This window comes from Microtus pennsylvanicus, chromosome X (genome assembly GCF_037038515.1).
Source record: "Microtus pennsylvanicus isolate mMicPen1 chromosome X, mMicPen1.hap1, whole genome shotgun sequence".
Classification (NCBI taxonomy): Eukaryota; Metazoa; Chordata; class Mammalia; order Rodentia; family Cricetidae; genus Microtus; species Microtus pennsylvanicus.
In genome coordinates this window covers 107,978,724-107,996,653 of record NC_134601.1, presented here as the reverse complement: position 1 = coordinate 107,996,653, position 17,930 = coordinate 107,978,724, and positions in this window count along the sequence as shown.

Below are 17,930 nucleotides of genomic sequence, written 5' to 3'. Positions count from 1 at the left end.
CCCCAAGATATTTTATGCTATATGTGACTATCGTGAAAGGTGATGCTTCTCTAATTTCCCTCTCTGTTTCCTTATCCTTAGTGTATAGGAAGGCCACTGATTTTTTGGAGTTGATCTTGTATCCTGCCACATTACTAAAGGTGTTTATCAGCTGTAGGAGTTCTTTGGTAGAGTTTTTGGGGTCGCTTATGTATACTATCATATCATCTGCAAATAACGAGAGCTTAACTTCTTCTTTTCTGATACGAATCCCCTTGATCCCTTTATGTTGTCTTATTGCTATTGCTAGAACTTCAAGCACTATATTGAAGAGGTATGGAGAGAGTGGACAGCCTTGTCGTGTTCCTGATTTTAGTGGGATGGCTTTGAGTTTTTCTCCATTTAATTTAATGTTAGCTGACGGCTTGCTGTAAATAGCTTTTATTATATTTAGGTATGATCCTTGTATCCCTAACCTCTCCAAGACTTTTATCATAAAGGGGTGTTGAATTTTGTCAAATGCTTTTTCAGCATCTAATGAAATGATCATATGGTTTTTTTCTTTCAGTTTATTTATATGGTGGATTACATTGATAGATTTGCGTATGTTGAACCAACCCTGCATCTCTGGGATGAAGCCTACTTGATCATAATGGATAATTTTTCTAATGTGTTCTTGGATTCGGTTTGCCAGTATTTTATTGACAATTTTTGCATCGATATTCATGAGTGAGATCGGCCTGTAATTTTCTTTCTTGGTTGGGTCTTTGTGTGGTTTTGGTATCAGGGTAACTGTAGCTTCATAAAAGGAATTTGGCAATGACTCTTCTGTTTCTATATTGTGAAATACATTAAGGAGTACAGGTATTAGCTCTTCTTGGAAGTTCTGGTAGAATTCTGCATTGAAACCATCTGGTCCTGGGCTTTTTTTGGAAGGTAGATTTTTGATAACGGTTTCTAGCTCTTCTCGAGTAACAGGTCTATTTAGATCGTTCACCTGGTCTTGGTTTAGCTTTGGTATGTGGTACTTATCTAAAAAAATGTCCATTTCTTTTGTATTTTCTAGTTTTGTGGCATACAGGCTTTTGTAGTAAGATCTAATGTGTCTCTGAATTTCCTCTGTGTCTGTGGTTATGTCCCCCTTTTCATTTCTGATCTTATTTATTTGCGTGTTCTCTCTCTGTCGTTTAATTAGTTTGGATAGGGGTTTGTCGATCTTGTTGATTTTCTCCAAGAACCAACTTTTTGTTTCATTGATTCTTTGGACTGTTTTCTGCGTTTCTATTTTGTTGATTTCCGCCCTCAGTTTGATTATTTCCAGTCTTCTACTCCTCCTGGGCGCATCTGCTTCTTTTTTTTCTAAAGCTTTCAGGTGTGCTGTTAAGTCTCCGATGTATGCTTTCTCTGTTTTCTTTAAGTGGGCACTTAGTGCTATGAACTTTCCTCTTAGCACTGCTTTCATGGTGTCCCATAGGTTTGAGTATGTTGTCCCTTTATTTTCATTAAATTCAAGGAAGACTTTAATTTCTTTCTTGATTTCTTCCTTGACCCAGGTGTGGTTCAGTAGTTGACTGTTCAGTTTCCATGAGTTTGTCAGCTTTCTGGAGGTAGGATTGTTGTTGAATTCTAACTTTAATCCGTGGTGATCTGATAAGACACAGGTGGACACTGATATTTTTTTGTATCTGTGGAGGTTTCCTTTGTTTCCGAGTATGTGGTCAATTTTCGAGAAGGTTCCATGGGCTGCAGAGAAGAAGGTATATTCTTTCCTATTTGGGTGGAATGTTCTATAGATGTCTGTTAAGTCCATTTGCTTCATTACCTCCAGTAGTTCTCTTACTTCTCTATTAGGTTTCTGTCTGATTGACCTGTCCATTGCTGAGAGAGGTGTATTGAAGTCTCCTACTACTAGTGTGTGTGGTTTGATGTCTGCCTTGAGTTTTAGTAATATTTCTTTTACATACGTGAGTGCTTTTATATTAGGGGCGTAAATATTCAGGATTGAGACTTCATCCTGACAAATTGTTCCTGTTATGAGTATAAAGTGTCCATCTCGATCTCTTCGGATTGATTTTAGTTTGAAGTCAGTTTTGTTAGAAATTAATATGGCCACACCTGCTTTTTTCTTAGGACCATTTGCTTGAAAGATCTTTTCCCAGCCCTTTACTCTGAGTAGATGCCTGTCTTTGTGGTTGAGATGTGTTTCTTGCAAACAGCACAATGTTGGATCCTGTTTTCGTATCCAATCTCTTAGCCTGTGCCTTTTTATAGGTGAATTGAGACCATTAATATTAAGTGATATTAATGACCAGTGGTTGTTTACGCCAGATATTCTTATTGTTTTTGGAAGTAGAATTTGTGTGTCTCCCTTCTTTGTGTTGTGCTAGAGAAGGGTCGCTAGATGCCTGAGTTATTGTAAGCAGTGTTGGCAATGTTGGATTCCTTGGGTTGCGATTTTCCTTCTATTACTTTCTGTAGGGCTGGATTCGTGGCTACGTATTGTTTAAATTTGTTTTTATCCTGGAATGTCTTGATTTCTCCATTTATAGTGAACGAAAGCTTGGCTGGGTATAGTAGTCTGGGCTTGCATCCATGGTCTCTTAGCTTCTGCAGTACTTCTATCCAGGACCTTCTGGCTTTCATTGTTTCCATAGAGAAATCAGGTGTAAGTCTGATCGGTTTACCTTTATAAGTTACTTGGCCTTTTTCCTTTGCAGCTCTTAGTATTCTTTCTTTAACCTGTATATTTTGTGTTTTGATTATTATATGGCGAGGGGATGTTTTCCTTTGATCCAGTCTGTTTGGTGTTCTATATGCTTCTTGAATATTCAAAGGAATATCTTTCTTTATGTTGGGAAAGTTTTCTTCCATAATTTTGTTCAAAATATTTTCTGGGCCTTTGAGCTGTGACTCTTCTCCTTCTTCTATTCCTATTATTCTTAGATTTGGTCTTTTTATTGTGTCCCATATTTCCTGAATGTTTTGTGATGAGAATTTGTTGGCTTTGCAGTTTTCTTTGATCAGAGCGTTTATTTTCTCTATGTTGTCCTCAGAATCTGAGATTCTCTCTTCTATTTCTTGTATTCTATTGATTATGCTTGTTTCTGTAGGCTCTGCTCGTTGACCTAGATTTTCCATATCCAGCTGGTCCTCAGTTTGTGTTTTCTTCCTTGCTTCCATTTCAGTTTTCAATTCTTGAACTGTTTCCATTACCTGTTTGATCGTTCTTTCTTGGTTTCCCAGGGTATTATGTACGTATTTACTCATTTCTTCAAATTTTTGGTTATACTTCTCATCCATTTCTATAAGGGCATTTTTCACATGTTGTTTAAGGGACTCTACAGCTTTCATAAAGTCAATTTTTTCCACTTCTTCTGTGTTATGGTGTTGGAGACCTTCTGTTGTAAGATCGTTGGGTTCTGGTGTTTTCATGTTGTTTTTCAGATTATTGGGTGAATTCTTTCCTTGGCGCCTGCCCATCTCCTCCTATCGATGCTATCTAAGGGGTCTTTTAAAACTGGTTCAGGTTCCCCTGCTGGCCAGGGGCTCCTCTTACAAAATGCCCTTGCTCTGTTTCCTAGTTCCTGCCGGGGGCCAAGATCCCTCTCACCCCTCAGAAAGGTCTTCAGGAATAGGACCCGGCTCCTCCTTTGCCAGGGACCTCCCCAACCGAAGGCCTACCTCTTTGGTTTAATTGTAGTGGGGCGATCTGTTCTTGGTGTTGCGCGCGCGGTCCCTGCAGCCTGCTTCTCCTGCTGGGACGGTTCCCGCCGCCAGCAGCCTGTGTCCTCTGCTGCCGCTCTGGTCCCAGTGGGTCCCCGCCGGCTGCGCTGGGCGTCCTCCGGCCGCGTTCCGCCGCCCGGTGTTCCGCCGCCCGGTGTTCCGGCCGCGTTCCGCCGCCCGGTGTTCCTGGCCGCGTTGCGTTCCGCCGCCCGGTGTTCCGGCCACGTTCCGCCGCCCGGTGTTCTGATGACCTGAGTTCTAATTCTTATTCCAGGATCCACAGGGTGGAAGGAAAAAAGCTACTCCCACAAGTTGCCCTCTGGCCTATACACTGGCCTATATACTACACCAAGAGTCTGTAGTACCCATGCACCTACCCCATGCCTATACACAAATAAAAGTAATTTTTAAAAACTTGAATGAATTATTCAATAAAGTTTTACACTTTCCCTTATTTTACCTGTAGTATTACCAAATGACTATCTATCACTTATTCAAGTATACACAGAGCCCTTTGCAGAGAAAACAGCTAGAAAAATAACAGAATACAAAAAAAAAAATCCTTTCCAAGGATCCATAAAATTCCAAAGCATGGATTCTTGTCCCATAGGAATAAATGAATTTGTTTTGCATTGAAAAAAATATGTTGATTTTATTGGACCCTCTTTTGATTGATACGATATTTGACTCTGGTTATTATGATTAAAAATTCATAGTCAAATAACTCGAGGCATTATTGGCAATTGATGATTTCTGGGAGATGGGGAGAGTCAGCTTTCTTTTGCAGGGATGTAGTTCCTGAGAGGGCTAGAGCTGTACATGCTCTAGTAGATGATCCTACAACCTAAGTGAATTCATGCTCTAAGTGAATTCAGTGTGTTTAAAAAGAGAGTTGGGAAGGAGTAGTGTGGAAGAGATAGAGCAGTAATTGGAAGGTAGGAAATAAAAGGTGGGTTTTGTCAAAACACATTTTATGTATATCTGAGATTCTCAAACAATAAAAAAGTTCAAAAATTCATATTCTAAAATTACAGTTTTTTGCACCAACCTGATGTCATATGTATTAATAACCTATGTGGTAAAATTGGCTACTGTGATTGAATATATGAGTTATGAAGCATAATGGCAGTATCAATCTTATATAAATTCAAGTCATTAACATCTCATAGTTTAATTCATGACAGTGCCTAGCAAGAACATTTTCATCTTGGGAAGCCCCTGAAGGCAACTCTTCACCAAGGTAGACTATAGATACTAAAGTCCTCTGGGCTCTCCCGTTTCTCTCAGAAATGTTGGAACTTGAACACCTTTGCAATTCGGTATTGTGGTGGAAGCCATGCTGTAACCTCCCCTACCAGAGTTTTGCAAAGGAAGCTCCTCATGACAAGAACTTTGAAGATCCCCCTCCCCCACTCAACAAGAACCTGTGGATTCTGCAGATCCTGCACAGCTCCTAGGGAGGATATTGCTTCAAGCTCTCCAAGATTTTGCTGTTTACCTTTATGGTAACTTTTAGTTTCCTTTTGTCAGTCATGATTGAGTTTAGTATGAACAAAGTCCCTCAGATAAGTTGTAATTTTCCTAAAATTTCTCCAGGGGAATTAAGTCCTCTTTGAAGTTTATTAATGATTCAGGCATCATAATGAACTTAGACTTATAATTGGACTTATACCTGGAAAATATTATTCTACGTATGGTATCATACCCTCTGCTGACTACAAAAATATAAGAGCAACAAACTATCAAAGGCTAACTAGGGCTGGAACATCTTTCCCTTTTGTAACCATGTGTCTGCTGCCAGCCTGAAAACATATGAATAGAATGTGCCTAGCTAGATATAATCATTTGGCTTGCAATATAAAAACCATACATAGATATGAGGTAATGGTTAATTAATGACAATAACGGAGTGGGAAGAGGGAAAGGAACTAAAATGTTGGGTAAATGTTAATGAATCTTGGATAAGGATTAAAGAGAAATGAAGTGAAACTGCTCATGCTTGGTCATGGTGGATGATTTTTCTGATGTGTTTTTGGATTCGGTTTGTCAGTATTTTATTGAGTATTTTTACATCAATGTTCATGAGTGAGATTTGTCTGTAATTCTCTTTCTTAGTAATGCCTTTGTGTGCTTTGGGTATCAGGGTAATTGTAGCCTCATAAAAAGAGTTTGGCAATAAGTTATACACTTTTCTTTGCTCCCTCCCCTTTCTCCCTTGTCCCTTTCACCCCTCTCCCATGATGCTCAATCTCCCAAAAGAGATCTTGTCTTTTTTCCTTTCTATTTAGATCCAAGTATATCTCTCTTAGGGTTCTCTTTGTTGTCTAGGTTCTCTAGGTTGTGGTGTGTAGGATGGTTTTTCTTTGCTGTATGTCTAAAAGCCACTTATGAGTAAGTACATATCATATTAGTCTTTCTGGTGGTTCAGTGGTAGAATTCTCGCTTGCCACACAAATCTGTTTTTATTTTACATACCCCAGTGTCCCCCCTCTCCCCTCCTTCCACTGTTCCCACCATTCCCCAACCACAACACCCCACCCACTCCTCAGAGAGGGTAAGGCTTCTCATGGGGAGTCAACAATGTCTGACACATTTGAGACAGGACCAAGGCCCTTCCCCTGTATCTGGGCTGAGCAAGGTATCACTCCATAGGTAATGGGCTACAAAAAGCCTGTTCATATACTAAGGATAAATCCTGATCTCACTACCAGTAGTCCCATAAACTTCCCAAGTCACACAGCTGTTACTCATATTCAGAGGGCCTAATTTGGTCCTATACAGTTTCCCCTGCTCTCAATCCAAAGTCAGTAAGCTCCCACTAGCTCAAGTCTGCTGATTCTGTTGGTTTTTCAATCATGGTCTTGACTTCTTTGCTTATACTATCCCTCCTTCCTCTCTGTGACCAGACTCTAGGAGCTCAGTCCAGTGCTTATCTGTGGATTGCTGCATCTGCTTCCACCAGTCACTGGATGAAGGTTCTATGATGAAAATTAAGATTACAAGCGAAGGCCAGTTTAGGCATCCTCTCCACTATTGCTTAGAGTCTTTGCTGGAGTCATCCTTGTGGAGTCATTCTGAGAATTTTCCTAGTCCCAGGTTTCTCACTAACCCTGTAATGGCTCCGTCTATCAAGATATCTCTTTTCTTGTTCTTCTTCTCTCTTCTTCCCCCAACTCGACCATCCTATTCCCTCGTATTCTCACCCCCTTTTTTTCTTCCATTTCTCTCCTCCTCTTAACCCCCTTTCCCCCACTCCCAATTTACTCAGGAGATCTTGTCAAGGATTCCAATATTTATATATTCATTATAGTATATTTTCAAATATTCTCTGGCAACATTTCCCAATGTTTAAATATCACCTTTGTTAGATAGCCTAAACTTAGGAAGAAATTTTTCCATAGTTCACAAAAACAATGACACCAATTTTTATTGCATACAAAAATATACTAACATGCAGATTTGAAAAATAGGGAAAATTAGTATTTTGATTTAATGTATAAAACACATATTGTTGTTTTTCCCAAACTGTTGAGTAACAATATGAAACATAATTTAAGTATAACGTCCAAAATGGCTCTGGTCATGCCAATTTCTTTAGACACATAAGACTTCAAAAGCTGTAGAGAGGCAATTATTTGGCATCCCACTTTCCAAACATTGCTTTTCAGATTCTCTGTTTAATCATCCACAAGCCGGGCAGTGGTGGTGCACGCCTTTAATCCCAGCACTCGGGAGGCAGAGGCAGGCAGATCTCTGTGAGTTCGAGGCCAGCCTGGTCTATAAGAGCTAGTTCCAGGACCGGAACCAAAAGCTACGGAGAAACCCTGTCTCGAAAAGTTCAAAAAAAAAATCATCCACTAAGTTGTAGCCATTTAAATAATTTATCAGTTCTACAAAATGAATGTTTTTCCTTTTTCTGAAATTGCTCTTGCCATACAGCAGCTCTATCTTCTTTCTTTTTTATAAACATACACCTATGAAACTGCAATAAAATTTCTTTCTAAAACTGCCACTTTGTGGTCTGTGAATTTCACTCTTTGAATCATGAGCAAAAGAACCCAGAGCCACCAACTGACTGAATCAGTGGAAGCTTTGTGTGATGGTCTGCTTACTGCCACCTGACTCCTAAGTTAAAGCTCTCCTGAGGCAAGAAAGAAAGGTCCTAACAAACTCAAAGGCCTTTATTTCTATCACTTTTACCGTAAAGGGAATTTCTGGTGAGATTTAAGAAAATCACAGGTTCACCGCTGGGAATGGAGAAAGGCCTTAAGCAAATATTGTTAATTTGATTCTCAGATGGCAAGAGAATTAAACCAGACAGTGCAGTCACTTTGTTTCCTTCCTGTGTCTTCCTGCCTCATTCAAGACTTTCAAACACCGTCAGAATATTCTCCTCATTTGCTTCTTTCTTGGCAAATACAGTCATGTGATTTTTTTTGTCCAGCTGGTATGTGCTCTTGTTTTCTTTTATGTAGATAAAGGACCTGTGATTCTAGAGGGATGCTCCAACATACAGCCAGAGGCTCACAAAACAGGCAGAGAAGGAGATACAGGGGGGAAATTAAGTACGGTTGAGAAGTGTAAGGAAATAATAGCGTTTTGTTGAAATTGAAGCAATAGTATTATAGTTCTAATTAATAAGAAAATGTCAAAGTAGTCATGGTAACATATGAAAGATGGTTGTAGCAGATCTAAAGAGATTTATATTTTAATAAGAGTTTACAGCAGTCTCCTACCTTTAAGATGAACACAATTTATACATCTTTGCAAATTTTATGGGCAAAACTTTATTTTTGAGATTTTTTTGAAGGCATTGTACCTGAATGTGTGTCTGTGCACCATGTGCATACAGTGCCAACAGAGGCCAGAAGAGGGTGTTATTTACCCTGAAACATCTTTTACAGATAATTGTTAGCATATATGTGGGTGCAGGGCATCAAACGTAGATTCTCTGAAATAGCAATCAGTGTCCTTGACCACTGAGCAATCTCTCCCACTCTGCAAACATTAGTTTCATTTTTGAAACTCACACATGGCACAAAAGTAAGAAAATACTTCAGATTTTCTGTTGCACTCATTAGGGATTATATTCCATGGAATTTCATGTACATACAGTCGGAGTGGATTGAGAATATTGAATGATTTTAAAGAGAAATTAATGTATCTGGAGATACAGGTATGACTTATTTGTGGAAACTTTAATAATGTGAAATAATTTCTAATTACTGAAACTTAGAATAAAACTCCATATTCAAAGGAGGAAAAAAAGTGGCTGCTTTGAGACTGACAGTAACAAACTGATTTCAAAATGACCTTGTTGCAGTCACTGCTGCTCAAGTATGCTGGGACGAGCAGCTCTCTGGGTGTTCCAGCATATGAACACTCTTGGAAATGTCAGATGCCCTTGCCTTTGGACTGAATTGTCTGTATTCTCTATGTTCTATTTCTGGTGAGTTTTCCAGACCCATTACTTCTGTAGCATCTGTGCAAGAAGCCTGATAATTTCACTGGTTTTCTGTACATAGGGTTAACTAATTGCTCCGACCTCCTGTACTACATTTCATGCTCTCTGTGCTATCAAATTTGGCATAGCATGGCTTTCTCTTGATCCCAACATTAGGCCTCCATTACTGTGCCCTTACATTAATTACACCAGTATGATCAAATCAAGTGTTTAAGTTCAATTCCTAGAATCTAGATTAGTCCCTTTGTTTCAGGTTATTATTACCCAAGAGCAAATATTACTGACTTGTCAAAAATCCACTGAGACAATGCCTCCTCTACATTTCCTCAGTCATCACTACTATTCAAGCCATACTTGTTTCTTCCTTGGATGGGATATAGTGATTCTTTGGTAGTCAATTTTGGTTGTCAACATGAATGGATGAAGAAACTTCTAGAAAATTGGTAACACACTTGTGGATGTGTCTGGGAAAATTAATGTGGTGAGTCTCGACAAACTGGGTGAGGAAGACCTACTCTAAATAAAAACAATTCTTTCTAATAGGCTGGGATTTTAGGTGAAATGAATACCCAGAGAATACAGCTCACATCTGTGCACAAATTGGAGTCTTCCTGAGAGGGAGCACTTTGTTCTACTGCCATGGGTCTGTGGGTTTCTGGCTCCTGAGTCTTCTATCTTTGAAATTTGGCTTACAACAAAGATCCTACCAGGCCAGCCTTAGGCAGGACTGATTTTTGGACCGTCTTTTCAAATTCTCAGCTTCCTGGACTAAGAGTCATTGAAATTCCCAGCTTTCTAGTTCTACCTATTTCCTCTGTAGCAATATCCTGCCTCTGATTCTGTGAGCAAATCTCATGAACCCCCTGTGATTATCATATGGTTCCCTTTAGCGTTCCCAAAACCTGTGTAGTATTAAAAGCAAACATATAATTGGCTTAATATTCAGAAAGAATTTGATTTTTATGTTCAATATTATATATATAAATTTCACTCATGTTTTTCAAACCTTAAAAAGATGTAATGTAGGATTTGGGAATATGCTTAATGGAAGTATATGCTTATTTGACACATGCTTACTTTTGGAAAGAAGTAGAAATTCAAGTATTGTAAAGGCAATATCTATGACCTTTCCAGGGTTCACAGTAAGTCACTCTGTGAGTATAAGGAGAGCAAGTAAATGCTCACTTTCACTATCGGTGTGATCCAGGATGACCTGGTGAAAGAGATTCTCTGCCATGCCACCTTCCAGGCTGTCCTTCTTGGTGTCTGGATAAAGAATTAACATTTCAATATTTATTAAAATAAAAATCTTAGGTAGCTGTTAAAGTCTCTTTGTATAATTTGACTTGGGGAAATGAGGAAGTCATAAGCTAGACAAGTAGTCTTTCAGTGAATTAAACACAGAGCCTGAATTCCTTCGATTTTGAACCCTGACCCACTTCAATTCCTCCACTTCTGTTCTAGAGGCACCACGTGCTTACAAATTATGAACAGACAACAGGACTCCAGACCACCCACCACATCATAACTCATCATATCATACACCCTATGTTCATGTAGTCTCTTAGAGAAGGTTAATGTGATGTAGTGCTTAAGAGTATTGGCTGCTCTTCCAGAGGACCTGGGTTCATTTCCCAGCTCACACAAGGTAGATGACAACCATCTTTAACTCCTCTGGTTCTAGGAAAACCCACTCCCTCTTCTGGTCTCCACCACCTCTATATACATGATGCCCAGACACACATGCAAACAAAACACTCATTCACATAAAACAATAAAAAATAATAATAAAGAAAGCTAAGCAAGTCACTAATCAACACTCATCTATGTTCTTTGTTTCAGTTTCCTGCTTGAGTTCCTGTCCTGACTTCCTTTGGTATGGATAGTTATCTAGGAAGTGTAATCCAAATAAACCCTTTCCTCTCCAAGTTATTTTTGGTTAGAGTGTTTATCATACAAGAGAATGCACACTAGGACACATGGTGATTGATAGAAACTATTAATTAGTGGAACTTTTAAAACTAGTCAGAGAGGTGGAGATGTGATAGAGAGCACTTGTCTAGCATGTTCCAGGCACAAGGTTCAATCCCCAGTACCCCAAATCAAACAAAACACACTCAGAATACTTAATCTATATCCAATATAAATATGAACACTTAAGACTGTCATATTTACTAAATTAGGTAAATTGGAGTGAAATCTTGTTGGATAAATTTTTCTACTTATTTCTTTAGCAACATTAATTTGTTAGCTGACATTTTCAATTTATTCTGCTGAATGTATGGCAGAAGATTTCATTTCAAAGTAGTACCAGGTTTCTCTAAGTATAGAAACTTCAGTTTCAGTAGCAATTATATATTTAAAGGTCTCTTTCTGTGTGCAAGATTCTTCAATACAGTAAAGAATGTGATTTCTTACAGTTTTGCAGGCTTGTATCTTCAACATCAGTATAAAGACTTTCTTTCCTTATTTTGAGCACTCAGAGTTAGTCTGTTCTCAAAACAGCCCTTGTGTTTCTCTCAATTCCAAACCTATGAATAAAAGAAGAACTCGGCTATCTAAAGGATAGACTTTGGTTTGAAGTCAAATTGACTGATTTATACACTCTAATTCCACCAGTTTAAAAAATATGACAGAATGAAATATAAATGAATATTCAAATATAATAGTAGAGAAAAACGAATCCAGGATGCTTGAATTTTAAAGACTGAGCCATGATGTTGCCACAGGACTGGATTTGCATAATGATTTGCAGACATGCTCTTCTATTGATTGATTAGAAATGTGAGCCTCTCAACAGAAATAGATTTTCTGGAATGAATTAATTCTTTAATTTGCTTCAAGATAGTCAGCTTTGTAAAAATCCATGGACCACAGGGTTTTTCACCCACCACCAAAAATGGTGCAAAAAGAATAAATTACACCTTATTTAGTAGAATAAATCATCATGGCAGCAAAAAATAAGGTGGCAGAATATTAATATTATTATGTCTCTTCATCACATGATTTAAATATATTATTTTCACACTCTTAATATTGTGGGAGCATAACATAATTTCTTCCTAATGGAAAGGGGAGAGGATTAACTGTATAGCCAGGAAATCTCTGTGCAATGTATATGCTGTGTTGGAAGAGGAAGAAACCCTATACCAAGCAACTACATTGTGGAAAGATTTAGGAACTTTGAATGGCATTGGGAGAATACCACTTCCCTCATTACTGTCATCTTCAACCTGTTTTGAAACTTTGTAAACACAGAAATTGAAAACTTCTGTCACAAGCTAAACACATTCTAGATTTGTTTAAAAATCAGTGGACAGTCTTTCTGACTGAGCTGATTACCCAGCCACAGAAAGTTTGCAAGAACTTCTGTAAGTCTATGGTGTGACCAAAACATTTGGATTGATGAAAATATTTTGGTCAAAATATTTGTCTAAAGTAAGAAATTTATTGAAACTTCAGAAGGTATCTCATTGTGGTGTGTGCTTTGTGGGGTAAATGAATGAGTGTACACTTCTAAATAAATCATAGTCATGTTTATAGCACTTAAAGATAATTTGATGAAAAAATAGTGCTTTAAAGTTACTCTGAGTTGGACATGTAAAATGACTCATAATTATAGTATTTAAGAGGCTAGAGCAGGAGAATTGCTAGTTCAAAGCTATCCTAAAATACATAGAGTTTTGTGTAGCTTGGACTACATAGTGAGATTTTATCTCAAAAACAAAATAAAACAAAAATTAACATTAATCAAACAAAAGCCACCCTATTTTTCTCTTGTTACAGAACCTCATTGTTACTTTTCATTAACACATACATAAGCCTAGAGCTTTATAGATCATAGATAAAATATGGGGTTATTTTTGTGATTTTCCATTGTTAGCTAACATCATTAAAGTTTTTGCCTGTTGGAAAATTCTACATCTTACTTCTCTTTTCTTTTCCTTCTTGGTGGTCTGTAAGGAAAGAGGTGGTAAAAGCTCTAGTATTCCTGGTTGAGAAAAGAGGGTGTGGAGTGTGGGGGCTAAGTATATTCCTTTATTTATGACACAAGTCTGGCCATGTCAAGAACCCAAATGCCTCAAACCCATGAGAATAGCAAGGTCTTCCCCGGATGAAGCCCCAGGGGAATGGCAAGGACTTCTCCTAGAGGGAGTAAGGATGTTGACAGTGTGTGCAGAAATTATCAACAACAGCTATCTCCTCCTGGTTGACTGCAGCCTGAGACTGCTCCCTACAGAGACCTACTGTGTATATTAGTTAACCCGTCTCTTAGTTCAGCTGCATACAATAACCTATATGTGTGTATTATTTATACAATATATATAATACACATACACATATATGCTGAGTTTGGGTGCTGCTTGTACATATCCATCAGAGTGCATGGCTGACCAGATCTCAAATATTCTGTATGTTTATCAGTGTGTCTGTCCTTTCTTCATTACCTAACCGTCCTAGTCAAATCAAGTCCAAAGCCGTGTAGGCCACAGTGCTGGAGTACTTTGTCCGTACTTTATTTTGGTTAAAGTACCCCACAAAACCTGCTCTATCTGGGGTGTAAACCTTCTCTTACAGAGTAAAACATGAGATATTAACAAAATAATTTCCTGCCAGGTTATTATTGCAGTGTCCTGGGAAATTCACAAGAATTTTGTATGCTGGAAACTACTCAATCAACTCAATCATTCTTAAAGTCTTCTAATACGATCTAAAATAGATTCTATTTTTAAATGAATTTAAATGCAGGAGAGGGACTTGAAATATCTCTCTCTCTCTCTCTCTCTTTCTCTCTCTCTCTCTCTCTCTCTCTCTCTCTCTCTCTCTCTCTCTCTCTCTCTCTCTCTCGTGTGTAACCACGAGGAGACCATACCATGTATTCTTTAATAAAAAGTAAAGTACTTTATGTAACTGGTTCAGAAGGTAAAGAAAAGCAGTCTCTTCTGTAATAATCTGCCTTAAACCCTGGCAGGTTTAACTTTTGCTTCACGTGTCAGTTTAAGAATAAGTAGACTAAGAATTCACAGTTGAACTATGTTAGAAATATCAATTTACCATGAACCTACTATAACCGGGGTCTGCATTGATGTCAGTGGTTCCTGTTATCACGGAAGGCTGAGCAGATGCCAAAAGTTGGGCTGCCACCTGGGGACATGTTGGTGCCCAAGTGCCATGCTGCCAGTGGGGCCAGGCTAATCTTGGGAACCTGTGATATCAGTTATGGCGACAGTGACATCCAGGCCTGGGCTGCTGCAAAAGAACATATCAGGGTCTATGGTCCTTTTGCAGCCTGGGTCTGTGTTGCCACCAGAGGTCACATGAATGACCAGGATCTGGGTCTCTACCTGTGGCCAGGTTGCTGTCCAAGGGCCAGCAACTACTACTGGGGCCAGACAGACCTGAGTAACGTTCTCAGCCAACCAGGGTCATGGTATTGTAGGAGTTAAGCTGTGGCCAGGGACTTGTCTGTGACCCAGCAATGGCCAGGATGTGAGGTTCCTTTTGCCACCAAGGGCCGTGTGGATGCCAGGGATCTGGGCCATTACCAAAGGCCATGTTGGTTTCCAGGGCCATGCAGCTGCTGGGTCCAAGCTGATTTGAATGACCTGCATTGCCAGCTGGAGCCATGGTGACATATTGCCTGAGCTGCTGACATGGACCATATCTGAATCCATGGTCCAGCTGTACTCACGGTTTATGTTTATATCTGTGGTCCATAGTGCCACCAAGGGCCACATGGATGACTGGATTCTGGGTGAGCACCTAGGGCCATGTTAGTGCCCAAGGGCCATGCCCCTACCAGAGGTATACAGATCTGAGCAGCCTGTGCTGTCACCTTGGGGTTCTGGTGTCTTTTGAGTCTGGGTTGCTGCCCAGGGCCATATCTAGGTCCATAGCCCTGCTGTAGCCTCAGTCTGTATTGAGGTCTGTGGCTCCTATAACCACTAAAGACAGTAAGGATAGGGCTGCACAGAATTGACTCTGCCCCTAGTGTCTGCTTCACTAGGGAGAACTGGTCCTATACCCCATCAAATGCAGCACTCAGAAGAGCAGGCCCTGCATCTTGCCTGGGCAGCATAGAAGAGCTGACCTGGTTAGTGGGGGTGTGAGTGAACTGGCCCTGAAGGCATGAGAGTGGGAGAATTAGTCTGCCACATGGTGTCATAGGCAAGGGAGAGATGCCTTCCCCCTGACCCCTCACCACTGACTACAGGTACAAAATCTGGTCTCAGGGTCAATACAGTGGGAGAGCTGACCCTATACCTCACTGGCTGCTCCACTTGGGAGAGCAGGTCCTGCATCTCACCTGGGCAACACAGCAGATCTGACTTTGTTGATCATGGTGCAGGTGATCTGGTCCCTTGTGAATCTGCATGGGAGATGTGGCCCCCCTCCTCATCTGCTGTTTGGTGGAGTAAGGGGGAGATGACCTCTCCCATCCTTTTTCCCTCACCATCGGTTGTGGGTGGCAGAGCTGGCCCTGACTCTCTCCGGGTGCAGCACTTGGAAGAGTGGGCCCTGCACTTCACTTGGGCAACACTGACATTCTTGATGTGGTGATCCATCCCTGAAGGTGTGAGAGCAGGAGAGCTGACCTTGCCTTCTCTTCGTCTGCCATGTAGTGATGCAGGTCAATGAAAGATGTTCCCCCTTTGCCACCTGTGGCAGGCATAAGACCTGACCTCAGAGGCATGAAAGCAGGAGGCACTGCCCCTCACCAACTGCAGCATTCAGGAGAGTGAGTCCTGTATCTTGCCTGTGCAAAATACTACAACTGGCCCTGATGGTATGGGTACAGCTGAGTGAGCCTCAAGAGCATGACAGCAGAACTCGCTCTGCTCCTTATTGCCTGCTGCAGTGAGTGGCTAGCCAGGGCAATGCTGGAGAGCTTGTGCTGGTTGTGTCAATGAGGATAAAGCCTATAGACTGACCAACCCAGTTATCTATTCCTTGGGCCCAGAACCAGGGCTATGAGTTGGGCCACCTGAGCATCTACCTCATCTGTAAACTGCTGGAGCCTATGAAGGGACCAGCTCTGCAGATCCAGAGCTTCAGAATCTCCATGACACAACACAACAATAGAATACCCAAAAGAAGTTCCAGTGATGATGGAGGAAGGTCATTGGCTAATAAAGGAACTGCCTTGGCCCATATTATTGGTTAGGACATAGGTAGGTGGAGTAAACAGAACAGAATGCCAGGAGGAAGAGGAACTGAGGTCAGACTCGACAGCTCTCCTCTCGGGAGCAGACGCCTCAGAGAGAGACGCCATGCCCCGCTCCCAGGCAGACACACGTGATGAAGCTCCGACCTAGAATCTTCCCGGTAAGACCGGTGCTCACAGATTGTTAGAGATGGGTTGATTGGGATATCAGAATTAGCCAGTAAGGGCTAGAGCTAAGGGCCAAGCAGTGATTAAAAGAATACAGTGTCTGTGTAATTATTTCGGGTAAAGCTAGCAGGGCAGGCGGCTGGGGTGTTGGGGACGCAGCCCCACCGCTCCTATTACTACAAATGACGCCCAGACGTGTGGCTAACTGAACCCACTGAAAGCCTGAGAAAGCTTGGGAAAGAGTAAAGCATGTTTTCTTGATTGTGACAATTTCTCTGGTCTACTTTGCTTGCTAGAGGCAAGCAAGCACCTCATCTAACAGAGGCTTCCTGACTCAGCTTTAGCTGCAAAGCCTGCAGCTCATTAAGAGGTCCTGCCACGAAACACTTAAACGGTGTTGACGAAAAGCTGAACACATGCTTTTCGGTTTTCAGCCGTAGCAGGAAAAAAAAGCTGCGCCATTTAAAAAAGCTGGCTTTTTGGGCCATCCTGCCAGGGCAAACTCTGACTGTTTCAGGCAGGAGGGCCGGCTACCGAGAGAGGATTTGAGTGTTGTCTGTTGTAGCTTGCTGGCTGGCAGGGACCTTGAAACGCCATAGAGGTGTGGCTATAAACATGGCTGCAGCCTGTGTATCCGCCGTGAGGCTGGAAAGCTAAGGAATGGACTGGATCCAGCCGTCAAAGCCACGGCTTTAGTCCTACTGATATTGTTGGTAAATTAAAGGCTCTTGTGGTCAGAAAAAGAGAGATATATAGTAAAGAGAGATTCAAAGACAAAGAAAAATTTTAAATGATTTACAGTGTTAAAATATATGCAGACTAAAAGTTAAAATTCTTAAAGTAAACCTCTGTGACTTCAAGGTGTGTTAGCACACGCCTTTAATCCCAGTGCCTAGAAGGCAGAGACAAACAGATCTCTGTGAGTTCAAGGTGTAGTAGCAAACACCTTTAATCCCAATGCTTGGGAGGCAGAGACAGGCGGATCTCTGAGAGTTCAAAGACAGCCTGGTCTCCAGGTCAAAGATATACGCTCAAAAAGCAAAAAGTTAACCTAGGAATGTCACAGCTTAGATTCTTAAGCTCCTAGTGATTTAAAGGCACAAATCAAAAGTGCTCCTGGATGGTAAAAAATTGTAGATTCACAATAGAACAGATTCAGACCACTAAATGAGTCACACTGTTGGATGAACGTACGTAGGCTTGGGAGAGAGAGAAGAAAAAGAATATAGAGAATAAAGTTAATGGTTTTAAAAAAAAAGGTAAAGTCTTTAAAGAGACAGAGTACAGATAGTTAAGAGATTAAAAGAAATAAAGAAAAATAAGCTACGTAAAAATGGAAAATTCACAGAGAGTCTGGATTATGTACATTGTGTTTTCTTTAAAATTTTTGACTGTGAAGGAGCTAAGTACAGAGAGACATTTCATTATATG